The following is a 21,111-nucleotide window of genomic DNA, read 5'->3' on the forward strand; positions in this document are numbered from 1 at the left end:
TAGATCCTTCGGATACTATATGAAATATAATTGTAAAATCATTAATTCAATCAATTAGCCAAAGTGCTCAGTTGAGATAACAAATTGTATAACCTAAATTTCACCCACTATGTGGATTATGTTTGTTATTATCACTATTGAAAAAAAGGAAGTTGTGAAATATTGAACATTTTATACTATAAATTAAGTATTGTACTTCCCCTGAATACTCATTCCTTAAATACCATTGAATTTAGTACATACCAAAAATCTCAGATTCGTAGGTATATAATCACATTATGAAATCCTTATACCATATTTGCTGTCAACTATATAGTCTCTTTTCTTGAATACTTATATATATTGTTTTCATTATTCGTTTGATGAATTTCTGTCTTAAATAAATTTTTGATAACAACATGACGTGCTAGTTCTGTTAATTTCTTACTGCGGTGAGGTAGGCTAAGAGGGGTAATAAGAAGGTACATTTGGGGTCTCTACAAAAATTTTAGCCTTGAGACCATGGCTGGGAGGGTACAGAGGCTTGGACTCCCACTAACATCTGGAGATCCTAATTCCAATCCTAGGGTTGATCTTCATATTTCTCCGTTCTTCTTGACAAAAAGGGGCACAGTTATTTGCCAAGAAATTAGCCATCCAAAAGTATTTTTTTTCTTGATTTTTTATTGAAGGGAGTCTATAATTTTTTTATTTATGTTCAGGAAGGCATGTTTGGATTCAAAGAGGACACGAACCCCCCCACACCCGACTGCTTGTTAGCGTATTCAATGGCTCCCACAGTCCGAATTGAATTACATATTTTTATAACTATTTTAACCTCATAGTATCTTCCTCAATTCAGGTGAAACATGTCCTAAGGTAGGTTGAGTAACGTAACCGAGTCCTTAAAGAAAAAGTTATGTCCTTTCCGGTAAAGATAAAGTTATGCTATGTACAGCAGCTAGTTTTAAATTCTGTAATAGTGCTATCCATTAATAGCAATATTGCGGGATTTACAATTATATGTTGGTAATGTTCTTTAGGATTTGATTGCCCCAAACTACCGTTTAAACAAATTAAAATTCCATTTCGATAGTGAGATTATAAAGTTCCTTTAGTCGTCCTGGAAATGAATTCAGAATATTTGTTGTAGGCACTATTCAGTTCTCTGATGGTTTCGGATAATCTGACCGAGATGTTATTTAACAAGAATTTCTGATTCAAAAGAAAGTCGACAAATGGATTTTACAAACTCATAAATAGTTTATACGTGGTCTATAGGTCTGATTTCATGTATTGACCGAGGTTATCATCATCCTGTTGTTTTTAGGATTTACGTTATTTTGCTTGATGGGAAATGGCGTCCGAAAATAGCAGTGTTTATTACAAGAAGCATGATGGTTGGGCATTCAGAAATCATTCTATTGACTAAGTATAGATTCCATAGTTCAGCATTTTTACTAGTCCTAATCACCCTTAGAATTTATTATAATTATTCCCTTTTACCCCAAATTCTTACCTCAACCAAAAAGTAAGAAAAGTCTATAGTTTATACCTTTCAAGTCTAAAATTATATTTTCTGTGAAAACACAGATCTCAACTCGAATTCAAACAACTATTTTTTTCCTATCCTATTTGATTTATCATTTTTTTATAATTATCCCTTAAATATATTATTCTCTTAGGACAATGGCAGTGGCGCGTAGTCCAATACCAAATCCAAATACGGATTCCGGAATTACGGAAGATGAAGAATTTAAATGCCCTTCATGTAAAGAAATAATGCAGGTTGAGGAACAGGATTGTTGCATCCAGGAAACTTGTCAGCACATTTTTCATCAAACTTGTATTGAACAAGCATTGTCCAATTCTACTCAATGTCCTTGCTGTAAAGCAACATGCGAACTTTCAAAACTTAAAAAATTTCCAATAATAAGTGTCGAATCGACCGATATTTCCACTCAAACTGGCGCTATCCCAAAAAAATCGTCTTATCGCGGGAAGGGTCCAGGTTGTTTTACAAATCGCCCAATTACTAGAAGAATTATCTTCCCAGCCTGCTTACAATCATACAAATAGGTTTACAGATTATGACCTACCAGTTCATAATCAACAGTCCAGTCATAATAGTAAGAAAGTTTCAAAGTCATATCCAGAGTATAAGCAAAGGTATCAGGAGATAGATTATTCTCGCATTGATCAAATGATCGAGAGAAGTATCGATAAAATATTCAAAAATCTAAATTTAGATTCCCAATCCCAGAATCAGAACCAAAATATACCAGCTATTACTGAACCCAGACCTAGTAATTCTTCTCAAAACCTACCTCAGTCACAAACTTCACAGTCCGGTAACCCAATATCTTCAAATGTACCGCAAAGGTCGGCAGAATTCTCCCAGATTGTGCGACCAGATCGTGTTACTTGTATAATTCAAAACTGGAACATCCAGTTTGATGGTTCCAACAGCGGACTATCAGTTGATGAATTTTTATATCGTATTCGTACCTTGACAAATGAGCACCTAAATGGTAATTTTACTGATATTTGTAAGAATATTCCGATTCTGTTAACCGGAAAAGCAAAAGATTGGTTTTGAAGATACCACAAAACGGTAGATTCAATCTAATGGACCGAACTATTAGGGCTTTGCGTACCCAATTCAAGGATTTGCGATCCGACTTTGACCAAATGGAAGCGATTAGGTCTAGAAAAATGAAATCCGGCGAATCATTCGATTCGTTTTATGTCTCCATAAGTTCTATCGCCGATAGGCTACGACATCCGATCCCAGAAGAAGACTTGATAGAGATCCTAGTTCGTAATCTTAGGCCTGATATTAGGCATGAACTATTATTTGTCGCCATTTTGACCATTTAAGGAAATTGGTGCAAATGAGAGAAAATCTCATGAATGATGAGTCATACCGAAAACAGTTGCCACAGAAGTCTCAATTTTCCAGTGGTAACATAAATCCACGCAGAAACGTGGCTGAACTTCAGTACGACGGTCAAGATTTGGAAAATACTGATAGAAATGTATGTATTGATGCTATCAGGAAAGAATCTTCCAACATAAAATGCTAGAATTGTGATGAGTTCGGCCATTTTTGGGACGATTGCCTCCAAGACCGCACTGTGTTTTGCTACGGTTGTGGCATTAAAAACACTTGTAAGTCACAGTGCGTAAGATGTGCAAACAGGAGAATTTGTATCACTTCAAAAAACTTGATAGGCCCGAGTCAACATCCGAACCATCCATAGCCATTCCAGTACCAAATCCGAATGAATCCATAGCCGAATCTTCGAAAAACATAACCATACTTAAACCAGACCTACCAACTACTAAATGTGAACATAAAATGTTACACCCTGTACGGCCGTTCCATGAGCGTTATCAAGCCTATATGGAAAAGAGAAATCAAATTTTTTCTGTCTCTGAAATTTCAATAAAACCGCATAAGGGTCCAAAGAGATCTACTAGCAGACTTAGAGGGTATCACAAGAGAAGAAAACAAGCCTCTAGATTTGTAATCTCCACCATAATTTCTAGTCCTAAGGACAAACGTTTCTATGCTAAGATAACTTTTTTAAACTTAACCGAATATGGTCTCCTAGATACTGGAGCCAATGTTTCATGCATAGGTTCGGATTTGGCTACCAAAGATTTCTCTCAATACCCCGAGTTTATAGGAGGAAAGATCGCTGTTAAAACAGCTGATGGGACAATACAAAGGACCTTGGGATCCTTATGTGTCGATGTACATTTTCGAGGGGAAGCACGTAAATTAAAGCTATTAATAGTACCAAGCATAAATCAACGACTCATATTAGGTTTGGATTTTTGGAAATCCTTATCATTAGCCCCAGAACTACACTGCCCCTCACTTGAATAGAACCCACCTGCAAAATTTTTTGCAACCTCAATTTTTTCCGAATTATAAAAGATATGAAATTCTTAAGTTTTATTATATTTTGCTTCGTGTGTTTGGAGTAAGTCATTCATTTGCCTTCAAATCCAATTTGTATAAGAATTATACAAGGAAAACAAAATAAAGTCAAAAATGGAAGTAAAAAATTTGGCTCATTTGAATAGAACCCCCCTTTAAAACTTGGGAATACAGAAAGATTGTATTAGAATATCCATGCATATTCACTCTATATTGAAAACGAAGTACTTTCAGTAATATTCAGTAGAAGTATATCCCTCCTGATTACAGATACACCCGTATATCCTGCTTTGGCAAGGATTCTTTATATAATCAGGTGTTATGCCCAACAAAGCTTGCTTTTTCTTTCAACAAGTTTATACGTATAATTTACGTATAAGTCATTTCCATACATTTTAGAGAATATTTACCGCTGCAGAATATGACGGCCCCTCAAGGATATTCCCATTTCTTTCCAAAAATTTAAGTTTTGATGACTCGAAGTGTATACAAGTTTATAAAAACATGATGAAATTTCCACTCGGGATATCCGAAAATGTTACTCACTACTGGAAATGCCTGTTTCAGAACTCCTTATAAATTGTCGTGCGCAGTTAAGGTGAAAGAAATTGACGCCCAAGTCTTTCATAATTATTAAGGACTCTCCTCATTAAGTAAACAATTGCATAACTATATAACTATTGTTTTCGCGTCTATTGAATGGAACATCACCTTCTAGATTGTTTCTGTAGCGATGAAGGTGTTTTATGGTGTTGGAACGCATTATTAATTATAAAGGAATTGGGCGTCAATTTCTTTCACCTTAACTGCGCACGACAATTTATAAAGGAGTTCTGAAACAGGCATTTCCAGTAGTGAGTAACATTTTCGGATATCCCGAGTGGAAATTTCATCATGTTTTTATAAACTTTTATACACTTCGAGTCATCAAAACTTAAATTTTTGGACAGAAATGGGATATCCTTGAGGGGCCGTCATATTCTGCAGTGGTAAATATTCTCTAAAATGTATGGGAATGACTTATACGTAAAATATACGATTAAAGGACACGGCACGCTTCAAAAATAAACTTGTTGAAAGAAAAAAGCAAGCTTTGTTGGGCATTACACCTGATTATTTAAAGAATCCTTGCCAAAGCAGGATATACGTGTGTATCCTTAATCAGGAGGGATATACTTCTACTGAATATTACTGAAAGTACTTCGTTTTCAATATAGAGTGAATATGCATCGATATTCTAATACAATCTTTCTGTATTCCCAAGTTTTAAAGGGGGGTTCTATTCAAATGAGCCAAATTTTTTACTTCCATTTTTGACTTTATTTTGTTTTCCTTGTATAATTCTTATACAAATTGGATTTGAATGCAAATGAATGACTAAGTTTACTCCAAACACAGGAAGCAAAATATAATAAAAATTAAGAATTTCATATCTTGTATAATTCGGAAAAAATGGAGGTTGCAAAAAATTTTGCAGGGGGGTTCTATTCAAGTGAGCGGCAGTGTATTTGTTAATTCAATCGCTTGCAATCCCCCAAATTCGTCTGATCGTACCTCTGTTATATCGGCTTTAGAATCGCATGTTGTTGTTGCCAATGCAACGATGCCACTATCAGAAGGCGATCCAGCCAAAAAAATAAACACAGAGAATTTTAAATACCCGTTGACATCTAGTCAACAGGCTCAACTAAAAACTATCATAGACCTTTTCCCAAACTTCTCTAAGCAAGGTCTTGGTAAAACTTCCTACTTGACGCACCACATAGATATAGGCGATGCGAAACCGGTAAAACAACGTTTTTACCCGGCGTCTCCTGCCGTAAAGAATTTAATGTACCAGGAGATCGATCGGATGCTCACATTAGGGGTAATCGAACCCTCTGTGTCGGCTTGGTCATCTCCAATGCGACTTGTTGTCAAACCCAACAAGGTACGCCTATGTCTAGATGCACGGAAATGGAACCTGGTGCCGAAAAAGGATGCATATCCGTTACCAAGTATCGAGGGTATATTCGCCAGATTGCCTAAGGCAAACATTATAACAAAGCTCGACCTAAAAGACGCCTACTGGCAAATCGGCTTATCTGAGGAATCGAAGGCTCTAACAGCTTTTACAGTGCCCGGAAGGCCACTGTATCAGTTTGTGGTGATGCCTTTCGGGCTCTGCGCGGCGCCTCAGACAATGTGCCGATTGGTCGATAGAATTATACCTCCAGACCTTCGATACTGTGTTTTCGGATATCTTGACGATATCGTAATAGTGTCAGAGGACTTCAATAGTCACCTATCAGTACTCGTTCGAATAGCCCAAGAACTTAGGAATGCCAATCTAACACTTAATGTGGACAAGAGTCAATTTTGTGTAACCCAGACAAAATACCTTGGATACGTGATTGGTCATGGAGGTATCCAAACGGATCCTGAAAAAATAGAATCCATCGTTAACTGGCCGGTGTCAAAGAGCGTGCGACAAGTTCGTGGGTTTCTGGGCCTCGCCGCTTGTTATCGAAGGTTCATAGAGAACTTTTCGTCTATCACCTTCCCAACTTCAGAAACCCTATCGATAAAGCAGAAATTCAAATGGACCTCTGATGCACAAAAATCTTTTGAGACCATCAAGACTCTGTTGACCACTGCACCAGTATTGTCTAATCCCGACTTTACAAAGAAGTTTTACTTACATTGCGATGCGTCGGATTATGGCATAGGGGCTGTGTTGGTTCAGCTTGATGAACACGGACATGAAAAGCCGATTGCATTCATGTCCAAGAAATTGAACACCGCCCAGCGCAATTACAGCGTGACGGAGCGGGAATGCCTAGCTGCCATTGAAGCCATAAAGAAATTTAGGTGTTATCGTGAATTGCAAGATTCCGAGGTCGTTACTGACCACTCCTCCCTCTTATGGCTCATGAAACAACCAGACTTAACGGGTAGGTTGGCCCGTTGGGTTTTCAAATTGCAACCCTATAAGTTTTCGATAAGCCATCGTAAGGGTAAAGAACATATCGTGCCCGATGCTTTATCTAGGATTCATATTGATGAAATTTCCGCGTTGGAAGGCATAGAACCGGAAATAGACTTATCATCACCTTATTTTGATGACATTGACTACCAAGATTTAAAGGAAAAGATCCTGGATAACCCTTCTAAATATCCAGACTTAAAAATTCTGGAAAAATTCGTATATATACGAACAGAACATTACACTAGTGATACAGCTCAGGAGAATTCCGCATGGAAACTGTGGATTCCAGAAAAAATGAGACCATCATTAATAGTCCGTTTTCACAATTCTCTAGTTGCTTCTCACGGAGGGATGGGGAAAACTTTACAGTTGCTACGTCGTAACTTTTTCTGGCCAGGTATGGTACCGGATGTGCGTGAATACGTTCGCAACTGCGTTACCTGCAAGACCACTAAATATCCAAATTTTGTTCTTAAGCCCCATATGGGTAATGCAGTCCAAACTATACGACCTTTCCAAAGGTTATACGTGGATATTTTGAAAAAATTCACTTCCACTCCCATACAAGACTTTTTACTCAAGTATATTTTTCATGCCTTTGGAGTTCCGGAGCAGGTCGTCAGTGTTAACGTAAGCCAATTTAAATCTAACGATTTTAATAGCTTCTTAACAAAATTCGGTATTACACACGTTTATACTGCGCTATACTCATCGCAAGCTAACGATTATAGCCAGTATACGAGCTTACTTGAAAAGTGACCAGAGATTGTGGGATGAAAACTTATCATATATTAGCTGTGCATTGAGGAACTCAATACACCAGTCTATCAAATGTTCACCCTACTTCGCAACTTTTGGGTTCAATATGGTTACCCACGCGGAGGCATACTCGTTATTAAAGAACATCAATATGTTGGACGAACCCATAGAAGTAATGGAAAGAAAAGATCACCTACAAATAATTCAAAAAGAGCTAAAAAATAATATTATGGAAGCGCACAACACCCATAGGGACCAGTACAATTTACGTACACGACCTGTTTCGTATATTCCAGGTCAACTCATTTTTCGACGCAATTTTGCACAAAGCAATGCGGAGAAAAATTTCAATGTTAAGCTGGCACCGATATTTCTTCCAGCAAAAGTTAGAAAAAAAAATTGGCAACGTCTATTATGAGTTGGAAGACCTTGATGGTAAGCTCCTTGGAACTTACCACGCTAAGGATATCCGACCATAATTCTTGACATATTCCGATTAATATCGCCTTCCACAGGATCGATATTACTCGGTTTTGTAGTGAATGATGGTTGTAGAAAAAAAAACCAAAAAACAAAATCACTAGCCTTTTTCAATTCTTCGGCAAAGTTGTGTGTTGGGAAATCTGATTATATTTCAAAGATATATTTCCTGTAATTCTCCCAACCATACTTATGTGGATCTTTAGACAAACCACCAACAACTTCCGAAATAGCGTGGAGGTAGAACGCCTGCTTTCGGAACCTGGAGTCCTAGGTTCGAATCCGGCTAAGACCATGTTTTTTTATTTTTCTTTAATTTTTGCTTTAGTAGTCCCGTTAATTTTGGAGACTTGGCTTGATAATGCTAACATTGTATATGTGGTAGTGAGACTTGAGTCAAAGTGCAGATTGCTTCAGGCTGAGAATAATTTTGGGTTTATATTTTTTTCCGTTTAGTGCTCTCATGACTCTGTGTACCTTGTAGGTGGTGAAAATCCCACTTGTCTGTAAATCGTGCTCACATTACATTTGCTTCCACGCACATCGATCTTTTGCATTCCTACCATTATGAAGCGAACAACGCGAAAATATAAACGGCAGTAGCTTTTAACACGGTTAACACAGTTAACACAGTACTAATTAAACAGAATAGTGAACGGCAAATTTTATCAACAATTATCATTTTAATCCGTGGCAATATACAAGTGAATTTGACCCTAACATTCTTTCAAACCAATAATTTTATCAACTTAAAAGGTATTTATTTGAAGTTATTTTTCATGGTCAAAAAGGTTAAGCATCTAGTAACCATCTGAATTTCTAATCAGATTTAACAATAGTGGCCTTTGCCCTCATACCTTGACGCATCATCGAAACCAAGTTTAAAGCTAAAGAAAGCCAAGGTAAGAACGGCAATTTTGTGACTGAATAATGTCAGATTTAAGAATGGTGTTATTTCTTTTCCCTTGATAGATTCCTCCTATATTCCTCATTTGCGGTAACCCCATTGTGAGCCGTGAATGAGGAATCCAATTTTTCTCATTGAATAACTTGTCGTTCTAATTACGATATTTAATACTAGTTGCTGCATTGGGATTTTTTCTATTGACCAAATTTATAAATCCCCTCACCACCGTATTGTTCCCGGAGAATATTATTCAAATTGGATTTCTTGGATCATAATTAGTAGTTCTGTTATCACTAAACCAATGTGCCAACCGGAACATTAACACTTGTCCCCCTAAGCAACAATATTCTACTGTGCTAAAACAACAAAGAGAGATAATAACCAAACAGCTTGTGACTGGCTTCCTAAAAGATCCTTACTCATTTGGGGGTGTGCTAAAAATAGAATAAGACAGCCCGTCTGACTGCAGTCGTACACCGACGTTGTGTAGCACATAGTTCAATCATCAGCCGCCGAAACCATCTCACAAGCCACCAACATGTAGATCGCCCAGTAGCCTAGTTGGCTAGCAAGCACAGAGACTTGGGTTCGAATCCCGCCAGGAGCAGCAAAGATTACACTGGTAAACACGACTTTTGTTTCCGAAATTTTTGTTGTTTCTAAATGAATTCGACGAGTTATTTTCAAATCCGGTCACGGGTTTTCTCCATCAGCTCTTGTTCTTGAGATATAGCTCAAAATCGGTTTTTACGAGTTTTACCCAGAATTTCGTTATTTCCGGATACAAACAAATATTTTTTTGTGGGTTTTTCGACACTATGACTTCTGGGTTTGGTTGTTGTGGTTCATGCTAGCACCTCGCTCCTGTACTGTTCAAGCTAGATGAACAGTACAGGAGCGAGGTGCTAGCATGAACCACAACAACCAAACCCATTACAACAATACTGCTCTGTGACAACCAACAGGATGTGATACGTTCCAAACCTAATATCTTATTTAATGGGACACTGTGTAGAAAATATTAGCGCATGGTAGAATAATAAAGGTAATTTCATGCTAACAGCTGATTAAAATTTTTTTCATTATTCGAATTTGAAGTACATTTATTGTCAAACTGATTGTATGTACATGCCTACACATACAAACATACGTTTGTATAAATGACAGTTACAAACTAAGAAAAATAATTCGAATTGTTGAATAATTAAATAAATGTATTCTAACATGAGATCTTGTGTGCAAAAAGAAGATTTGTGAAGGAAATGGGTCATTTGTCAATGTTCTAAAATACATAAACATGGATCTTTTTTAGGTTGTTACAATAACCGAAACGACAATGAAGCTGCTTTTAAAGGAATTACCGGGACCCAAAATGAACAAACATTATTGCCTTGGAAATTTTTGAGGAGCGTCAAAAGATAATAAACGTGGATTTCTTGAGGAAATTATGAGAAGGACCTACAAAGGATTTACAGTCCAGTTAAGTCAGACATGAGCTAGGATTTGTCACTAGAAGCAATGTCTTAAACGTAACAGCCTCTGACACCAACTAAGTCCAACTCGAACGACTCCTACGAAAATTCTCTGCTTTTTTTTTAATAACTTTCTTCAAACACGTGGGATCAATGGACACTTTTAGAGACATTGCTTCTAATAACAAACCCAAGCTTTCCCCCATAATGCAGCTTTGTGTGAATTTCTGCTACTTCCCCTTCATACGCACGCATATGATGGTGTTAGCATAACAAAATAAAAAACATGTTGGGAAATAAAGGATGGGTGACTTCCGAAACATTAGTTGATTTGCAAATGTCTGAAGTATTGTGTTTTAGAAAGCCGTAATACTTAACTTATGTATTTCAAAACGTTATAGTTGCGCATTTTTAATACATTTAAAAAGCAAACACAACATTACTTTTATTTATGATGCATTCAGCTACCTCTTCGAGGAACAAAGCATTACTGTACACCAGAAATATTTTGACGAAATCTAAATATTGTAAAGCGACTGACGTTTCGGAAGTCGCCCGATAATTTGGGAATTTTTATAAAAAGATGATGCTGATGTCATGATTATTCAAAAAAGAATATCTGAAGCGAGTTGATTTTAAAAAATGAATAAAAACACTGGGGAATGACTTTTTGTTGGAAAACCTAAATAATTTTGTATTCAAAAACAACTTTTAACCAATAAATACTGCATCTTAAGATAACAGGCCAGTACTCCAACGAGGATACCTTATTTCACCCATGTATGTACATTCATCCCTTCAATGAAAAACATGGTACAAATACACAGGTAGCCGCATCGGCAATTGTTGGTAACATAAGATGTCAAAATTTGACATCAATTCAATGCAATTGACACATTATGTTACCATCAGCTGGCTTGATAATGCTACCTGTATTATTGTACCATGATGAAAAATATGCATCCTTTGGACCTGTTTCTACTTTGAAATTGTCAATACATCTTCCATTTAAAGCGATTCCTTTCCGGTTTATGCTACTTTCCTATGGAAAGGATGTGGGGTCCTTAGAGGACTCTGTTTTATCATTGATAATATTTGCTATTAATGCGTAACTAAAATTATATGTACTTATTACTATTATTTCTAGATATGCTCATTTTGAAAATAAAGTATATGCTGAAAGCAAGGCAATTCAAACGGAGAAAATTATATCGCGAAAAGCTCTGTTATGGAGCAGCAATTGGGAGTCATTTCTATATAATTTTTTATTAATCTTTATTACAATTGAACAAGCATTTGGTACAAATATAAACATACCTACATATGTATGTATATGAAAGTTTTTATATGCAGAAAATAAATTATTTGAATTTTACTAATTGAAATATTATCTTATATAGGGGGTCTTTGGGATTCTCAAACAAACAATTGAATTAAACGTATTTGTTTAATGTATCAGTCCGATGTGCCAACAGAGATATAGATACATCTATATGAATTGGGTGAATTTCTCAGTAAGTATGGACTTGCCCCCGTAAAAAATTGTACCATCGTAACTGGCGCCGTATACACAATATATATGTTTCCACATCCCCGAAAAGGAATATTGTTTCAATGATATGGGACGGCGTGTCTTTCGACACCACTTGTAGAAAAGTATTTCATGGCTGAAATACTCAACAAATGTTAGCCGACATTACGCTGAGGGGGTTCGCCACCGCCGGAAATAATGTTGATGCCAAAAACTTAAAAACGATCACTTAAACTGCACACTTTTCACGATTTGTGTGGGAGGTAGCCGAGTGCTCCGATATAGTCAATATTCGGACATAATCCGAGTCTGTAAGAAATAATACAATACACAACGTTTGGACCAAATCGATTTCAACATTCGAGGGTTATCTTACGTACTTCCAAGTTTCGTTGTTTCCGACAGGCCTTTTTTGAGGTTTTGGGGCATTTCCCACGAAAAATTGCGCAATCGTAAGGTATTGCAAAAATGTTTTTCCAAATTTTGTGTTGTTACACTAAGGAAAAGATTTTTTGATTAACCAAAACGGTTTTCATAACAAATTTTGACGTTTTTTACACTTTTTTTAAATATTCCAACTTATAAGAATCCGAAGCCTCGATTGTATCCCTCGAGATTGTTGTGTCATATTTTATCATATTGTGAAGACTTCTGGTGATATTCCAAGACGTTTAAGTGCCTTCACGCTGTTATTACGGATTCCGCATAATATTCACGTTTTCTTTGGTGGAAAATGATTAGAAATCTTGATTAATGACTGAAAGATTCTGCGTTAACATCTCTGGTTGCAAAAATACGATAAAAATGATTTGTTTGGATTGTTCACAGAAAATTTCAAAAAATAAACAAACTTATTTTGTTTTTGTTATGAAATGTCATGCCGTATTATTGTTGTTCTGTATTTGACACGCTCCCGTACAGACATACAGGGTTGTATTTCCTTAAATTTGACAGATGCGACTACCTTTTATCATTCTACCATGATATTAGCGATAGATGTAATAAATTTGGAATTTCTGGGTAGATCCCAAAAAAATTTTGAAAATATGGTTTATGAAGAAATAACCAACCAACCGATTATCATTTGTTTTACTACACGATGGTATTGAGATAAAACACAACGTATTTGTTGGTTACGAAAAACTTCTTTTGTTTTGGGAATGTTTTACACTTTTACAAAACTATTTATATTTGATTGTATTTATATCTCAATCTTATCAAACAACTTTTTATAATCCTCATTAGTAATCACTCATGGTGAAATTTTGTGCAAACCAGGGGCTGGATTCTTGTTCTATGAAAAATTTGAATGAAAAATATTTCCTTTATAATTTTTTTCATTTGGCAGTTGTTTCCTTTATAAAAGTTTTCATTTCATATTTTCACAGAAACAGAATTGAGCCCCAGCTCTTGGTTAAGTGCAGGGTTGGGATTACTATTTGTTCCCAAATATAGTATTTCGAAAATGTAATGCCCGAGACATGTAATGTAATGATCGAGACATAATATAAGGCTCGTTGTTTGATAACAAAAATAATTTCCTGTCAACTTTGACCTTATTTCGTCTACTTCTCAAAATTGGGATTATGTTCTATATTACCAAGGTAATCTTGGCATCGATTTGAAAATCTTTGTAGGTTCGAGTAGATTTTTAGTGACCATCTGTCAGTATCACCGACATTAGTTCAAAACATTACGTGGTTTGAAGTTAACTGGCATCTACCTCAATAGTCTAACCTGCCCTAGGTCTGCGATGGCACCGGTTCCCCAGCAACCTTTCATGGGCGGCTATGTATGGGGACCAGATCCAGATTACGTGACTTTTAGTCGTAATCAAGTTAGCCACTCACAATCACCTATTTGTTGAAAACTTTGCCGTAATACGATGCATTTGTACCTACATCTTCAAATACTTCACGTGACATGTTCCCTGTGATTTCCCTTGTAGGTCTTCAATTTCGTACATGTTATTGCCCGTCGGTTTGACAATTCGGCATTTTATGTACTTACGACAAAATTTTGCATTGATATTTCTTCCAAAGTCGCTTAGTACGTGGTTTCTACGATATGCTTCTTGGCCAGGGGTAAACTTCACTACTCGTCCACGTTGATTGTACCGTTTTGCACTTTTTTCATAAGCCTCATGTAAATTTTTGGCTATCTTTTGTCTGATCAGTTCTAATCTTTCTTTTCTATCTAGCTCAGTTATTTTGTGATCGCATATAGATTTTAATTGTCTTGCTAATTTGTAATCGTTCCCATTGGTGTACATTTCGTACCCAAACAATGCAAATAAGGGGGTGACTCCCGTGGCTGAATGCACGGACGACCTTAACGCACATTCGATTTCTGATATGGTCTTCTTCCAAATAAGCTCGAATCGCAGCCAAACCCGATTGATTAACCCTTTCGGATGCGTTTGACTGTGGCGAGTACGGAGCTTTTTGTATATGGTTTATTTTGTACATATCCACCATATCTTTGAAACCTTTTGCCGTAAATTGTGCCCCATTATCGGTGTGCATTGTTTCGGGAACACCAAATTTTCTAAAAATTTCCTGAACAAGAAATAGTACTACATTATTTGTGGTGGCTTCCCTCATGGCTTTGAGGAAAACAAGCTTTGAAAAGTGATCGACTGCGATAAAGATGTGGGTGTTTCCTAGGGTATTTCCCTAAAAAATCCATATATAACTTTTGGAAAGGTCGTTCCGTCACTACTTCGTTCCCTATAGTTGGTTGCATGTTTTGGTTTATAGGCTTGGTTTCTTTGCATGTTTTGCAATTATTCACAAATTGTTTGACTTGAGGTGCCATTTTTGGCCAATAATAAAAATTCTTAAGACGGTGTAGCGTTTTTGCTATGCCCCATGCGCGCACGTTACCTCATTATGGGCTTTTTTTCTATAAGAAGATAGGTTAACGTTATAGGAATCCATAGCTTCCATGGCATTTCTTCTTCTAGCTCAGAGTCAATATCTGTTTTCGTTCGCTTGAATATTAAACCATTTTCAATCTTTATGTCGGGCAATTTTGTTTTATTGTCTTGTACATGTTTTATGAGCTCTTTATACTCTGTACTTTCAAACTCTGTGGTTTCAAAATCGAAGAGATCATCCAATACTTCAATATCTTCCACCACTTCCAGACGAGATAACATGTCTGCCACGACATTTTCTTTGCCCTTACGGTGTTCTATTTCAAAATTATAGCCTTGGAGCATTAGTGACCACCGTGCTAGTCTCCCACTAAGGACTTTTACTCCCATCAGCCATTTTAAGCTGGCATGGTCCGTTATGACTGTAAACTTCATTAACTCCACATAGGGTCTAAATGGTTTTACAGCCATAACGGCCGCCAAGCATTCCTTCTCTGTAACGCTGTAGTTGCGTTGGCAACTATTGAGCTTCTGGGAGTAAAAGGCGATGGGATTTTCTTCCTCCTTTTCTCCCTTCTGAAATAGCACAGCACCTATACCATATTCAGAAGCATCACATTGAATGAAAAAGGGTTTTCGGAAATCAGGGTGTCAAAGCAACTTTCAATTCTTCGAAAGCTTCTCTGGCCTTTTCGGTCATTATTTGGTGCTTTCTTCAATGTGTCCGTGAGAGGTGCCGAGATAGTTGCGAAATTCTTAATAAACCGACGGTACCAGCCCGCGGTTCCTAAGAAACTTCGAACATCTCTTGGGCTTTTTGGTGTTTTTAAATTTTTAATTGCCAGAATCTTTTCTGGATCTGTTTTTAAAACGCCCCCACCTATTATAAACCCTAAATATTTAAGTTATTTGAAGCAGAACATACTCTTCTTCAGAGCAATTGTAAGATTAGCTCTTCTTAAAGATTCCGCTACCTCGACTAAGAGTTTGACATGCGTTTCAAAGTCTTCAGATATTACTAATAAATCATCCAAATATATGAATACGTTGGACTTTAGGCGTGAGGGTATAACTTTGTCCATGGGGCGACAAAGACGTTGGGCGGCGTTGCATAGCCCAAATGGCATCATTCTGAACTGATAGAGTGGACGACCGGGTATTGTAAAAGCCGTATAGGGCCTCGACTCTTCGTCCAACTCTATCTGCCAGAATGTATGCTTTAAGTCAACGCTACTTATATAGACGGTCTGATCGATTCTGCTTAGGATCCCGTCAATATTTTGCAACGGATATCCATCTTTAATGGTAAAAGCGTTTAACTTCCGTGCATCTAAGCAGAATCGATTTTTCTCTGGCTTTCTGACAATAGTAGTTTTGTTATTCCAAGGGCTTTCGCTCTCTTCGATGACTTTTAGCTCCAACATCTTATCGATTTCCTCGTAGACTATTTGTTGCATGGCAGGCGATATGGGATAATGTTTATCCTTTATCGGATTTGTAGCCTCTACCAGTTTTATTGTATGTTTTTCCAGCGTAGTATGTCCAAGACCCAATTTCTCAAACGAAAGAAAGAAATCTACCACTTTCTTCAATTTTTCTTTTTGGTCTTCTGTTAATATGTGCATTTCCTTCTCGTAATCAACGTCTTCGGCAAACTTCGCATTAATCTTCTCGATATCAATCTCGTTAACTTTGACTACATCTGGTGCTAAATTAAAAGCCATCCAAAAGTCTATGCCCAAATATAGGCTTTGCTCCAAGTCTGGGCATAAATAAAAACAAATTTCTTTCTCCGTATCTTTGTATTCCACTTTCAATCTCACTTTGCCTTAAATACGATGTAGCTGTTCTAACATTCGTATTATATGATTCTGGACCTATCTCTAACACGTCTAACAGTTCTCTACATCCTTTGCTAAAACAGAAACGGTAGCTCCAGAATCCAACAATCCGTTCACTTCTTTTCCTTTTATAGTGATTGTCGCATATGGTCTAGGATCTGACGTTTCGTTATATCTTCTTACCGACTCAACTAACAGCTTTTTCATCCTTTTGTTCTCTTTTCTTCTTTCTCGTAACTTTGCTATTCGGACATATTGTTTGGCATTTCGGTTGGGTTTTGGGGTTTGATTGTCTTTAGTTACTTTTTGGGGCTGATCCTCGCCATTCGGTTTTGACTGAATTTCCTCCACCTCAAATATCCTCTGCCTCACTATTTCATAATTCGCCTTTCGGATCTCCAATGAAAGGTAATGACGTACTGAATGGTAACTAGGTATGTTTATTGTTGTTTATTGTTGTCGTTACGGGTTGGTTTATCGAACATGACTTTCCCGCCGACATCATGTTCTTCCTCGAGTTTTCCTGAAGGCATTTAGGACACTTTGGGGCTACTGTGTTGGGCTGGCCACATCGGTAACAAAATAGGGAGTTCCAACAAACTTGACCAGTTGTCACCTCTGAGACTATTGGAGTCGGCTCTGGGTCAAAATAATTGTCTTGGTACGCTTCAGTATTTATTTCATTTACCCTGACGTATCTATTTTGAATTGTAGCGATTGGCCTGGTCTCTCTTTTCAAGCATATCTTTTCAGCCTCTATACATTCCATGCGTAACTGCTCCATGGAATGTATATTCATGGGATAGACCATCCTAAATATCTCACCCTTTAAATTCCTCTCCACAATCTGAACTAATTCACCCTCGGATATTGGTTGAACTAGTCTCGACCTTAGCATACTGATGGCTTTGGAAAAAGCTGTCGATGTCTTCCCCAGGTTTGAGTTTCCTCTCCACAATTTCACTCATTACTTCGTAATTTGATATGGTGGTGCTGTACCTTGTAAATAGGGCACCTTTAATGTCGGCCAGTCTTTCACCACGCCTGCTTTTATTTGCAACCAATACCATTCGTATGCTCCCCCATTTAAAAGTGATTGAAATTCGGCAAAAATCTCTTCCCAACTTATATTATATTGTTTCTTTAAATACTCCAACCTAAAGACAAAATCTTCCACTGTCATACCACCGGCTTCCCATCAAACTTCAGTTTGAATCTCTCCACTTTGCTACCACTATCAAAATTTGAGGCGGGAGCAGGACCATTATTAGATGATGGTATTCCCGGCGGTCTACCTGTTTCAATTATAAATGGTGGAGTATTGAAATTGAAAGGTATTTGATTTGGTAGAGTCGGATTTGAATTATTTATGATTGTTAAGTTTTTAACTAAATCTCCTAGTTTGCCTATCGCTTCGTAAACATTCTTCATTTCACCCGCTATGCATTCTAGGACCAAAGGTCGGAAATCGATTTGGGCATTAACGACATTTTCACCTCCTGACGATCTCACCGTACTATTCATTTCCGGATTTATTGGGACATGATTAGGGATGCTACTCCTATGCTGAGTGATTCATGTTTATGGCGTTGGAAGTCGAAGGTTGATTGCCATTTATTGTTAGTGACATGTCAATGATATCTGGATCTCCCCCAGTGGCTTGATTCATTTTCTTGCCCTTCTTACTTCTCGGTTTGTACTTTTTTGGGATGTTTTGAAAAGATAGCCTGCTAACATCAAAAGAAGCTGTGCGATTTCTTTTGCTTCGTCTATATTCGAAAGGTTTCTCTTCCGTCATTCGCGATCAAAAATATCTGAACCTAACACGCCTATAATTTCGCAGTTTAAGAATATAATTATATGAAAAGGAAAAATCAACAAAAAAAAATACGTATGTAGATAAAATAAATATAAAAAAATAAAATAAATATAAAAAAATAATGAAAATCAAATATAAATAAAGACAATACAGAACAAGTATAAAACTTCGCAAACAAACAATATAGGATTCTTCCGAAAGATGGGTTTTTGAGGTGTGCGTTTTTTTTTTTTTTTTGTAATGTCCTTACGGTTGTCGAAGCAGGTTTATACAGGACGAACGACAAACAAAAAATTTAATTTTCCCTGATCTTCGAGTTGGTCTCTGCGGCTAATTTTCTGTTAGTTTACCCAACCTGAAAACAGTCTCCCAAATAGGTGTTGCAACTAATATCTGATCGTCTTGATCCAGATCAATATTGCACTACCCTTTCTCGAAAACTATTTCTTCTACGTTACTTTTTACACAAAACACAAAAAAACTGGTCATTCACAATACATACAATGTTACACACTAGACGAACAAGTTATTGCACTGACAAGTTATTGCATGTAAATGGAAGTGAGTATACTAAATATCCTATCCTATCCTAAGCCTAATATTGCACCTACTCATGTTTTCAATGGAAAACATGGATCAATACCAGCCGGGCTGATGGATATCGCTATATCACTTATTACTATTATTTCCCTATTGTCTATTTATATTGCGCTTTGATGTTATTGCACTTCTATGGGATTTTTGTTCTTATAGAACTTTTGTTTTTTCACTTGGGTGCCATCTGTTACGAATCCCTGTGAGGCGGCGCTAGAGGGGACCTTCGGCTAGCTTAGCGGTCTCGGGTCTACGGTCCTCAACCCGTCCTCTTCTCTAGCCCATCAGGGCGAACACGAAAAATTGAACTCTACACATCACAAGCACTACATTGAAACACAAACAAATCTTGCTTTGACAAGGGAGCACTGATCTTCTACTCCCACATGTAGCCCACCCAACCATGGTTTCCAAAGTCCTAATATTACCTTTTTGTTGGAAACCCCACAAACTACACACACTCACCTCGTCGCCTTTGCGGTTTCACCGGTTTACTGCTGCAAACATTCAAAACATTATAAAGTTTATTAAAAATAAAGGTCTCTTAATTAATATTATTTTGTCTGATTGTATAAAAAGAAGGAAAATCTAACACCAGTATGACCAAAGACGTTATCAAAAAAATGACCTAAGTATAGGAATATTAGAAGCTATCGTCTGCCATTGCCAGACCAAAAAAGTATTTATTGTTTAACCTATCCTAAGGGAGCTCTCTTATGATGGCATAATAAGGCACTACAGCCCAGTTCTATAAACTCTACTAGTTTTCTATTATCCCTGATACCTGGATTTATATCATAAAAATATTCTGGCGGTAGAAGCTCTTACAAGATCATAGGAACACAAAGGACAATCACAACTTATACTAAGAAATAATTGATTGGATCAATAAATATAAAATAGTTTCTTTAATATTTAAATTTAAAAATTGTTAAAAAAGTCTCGTTTTAAAGCATTTTTTATGCCTGCAACTTTAGGCGAGTGTAATTTATGATTATTTTTTTTTAATTTAGTGAATCTATTAATTGGCTATTTCGAATTAATAATATATCTTTTTGTCTTTGTCGTTTCAGAAAAAAAACCGCTGCTGTAACACTCAAATCATACACATACAGGTTACCTGTTCGTTGGATCGGATTCTAAGCAATTGCCTGGCACTCGGCTTTAACGGACTAGTCTTGTCACCAAATTCAGATTCTGGGCAACACAAGCAACTACCCACAGATTGAGCAATCTAATCACAATCGGCTGTTGTAACACAAACAAATTAAAGCTCTTCAGGCTGCTACAAACGTTTCCTCACAAAGTCGCCACACAATGATTGATAATCGCTTCAGAATAATTTGGACTGGCTGCCACAAATGATTTAGCGTTGCTTCCGAATGATTTGTAGTGGCTACCAAAATGGATTTTGGAGTTGCTCTCAAAAAAGACAACCTGGCCCCCACTATGGAACACCGGAGGCCAGATGAATTGAACTTTCCTTGGGAAACCTATCGCACAACGTTAAAAGTGTTGTTAATTTTTTTGTTTTAAATTCGCACCAGCTAAACACTCACTTTTGTTGGTTGTTTCCATAAACAGATAGAATAAAGAGAACGTTACAATTAACTGTTTTTTTATGCAACTTAATTGTTTTATTTAAAAGCGTTTAGCCACTGGTCAGTAACTTGACCTGACAGCACGGGAATTTGAAAAAACTAACCTCTCCTGTTTGACGCAATTTTCCTTTTATATCCCAGCCATTTCCCACCATTTTCCTACATTTTCCAATCATACAACAAAATCACTCAATCATAGACATGACCAAAACCAAATGGCTACCACTTCACAGCTGATTGTTTTGGGATATAATATATAATTTCCTTTGTCAGTGTGTTTTTAACCATCGTTCGACGCGCGAAATCCTCAGCTAATTTCTTCACACAAAACAA

General features: G+C 36.9%; 1 long non-coding RNA gene across 5 annotated transcripts in view; it reads left to right on the forward strand.

The window, feature by feature from the left end:
* Positions 1–20,804, forward strand: part of LOC141400554 (uncharacterized) — a 37,012-nt gene extending 16,208 nt beyond the window's left edge. For 4 of the 5 annotated variants that reach the window (XR_012412140.1, XR_012412141.1, XR_012412142.1 and 1 more), the window contains one exon: positions 20,251–20,804. This is a non-coding gene — a long non-coding RNA (uncharacterized lncRNA). Of the gene's footprint in view, positions 1–11,661; positions 11,762–20,250 lie in introns of those variants that run through there. The other variant, XR_012412143.1, reaches the window with a different exon arrangement.
* The last annotated feature ends 307 nt before the right edge of the window (positions 20,805–21,111 follow it).

Source organism: Musca autumnalis, unplaced genomic scaffold (genome assembly GCF_047663935.1).
Source record: "Musca autumnalis isolate F117 unplaced genomic scaffold, ASM4766393v1 scaffold_4, whole genome shotgun sequence".
Lineage (NCBI taxonomy): Eukaryota > Metazoa > Arthropoda > Insecta > Diptera > Muscidae > Musca > Musca autumnalis.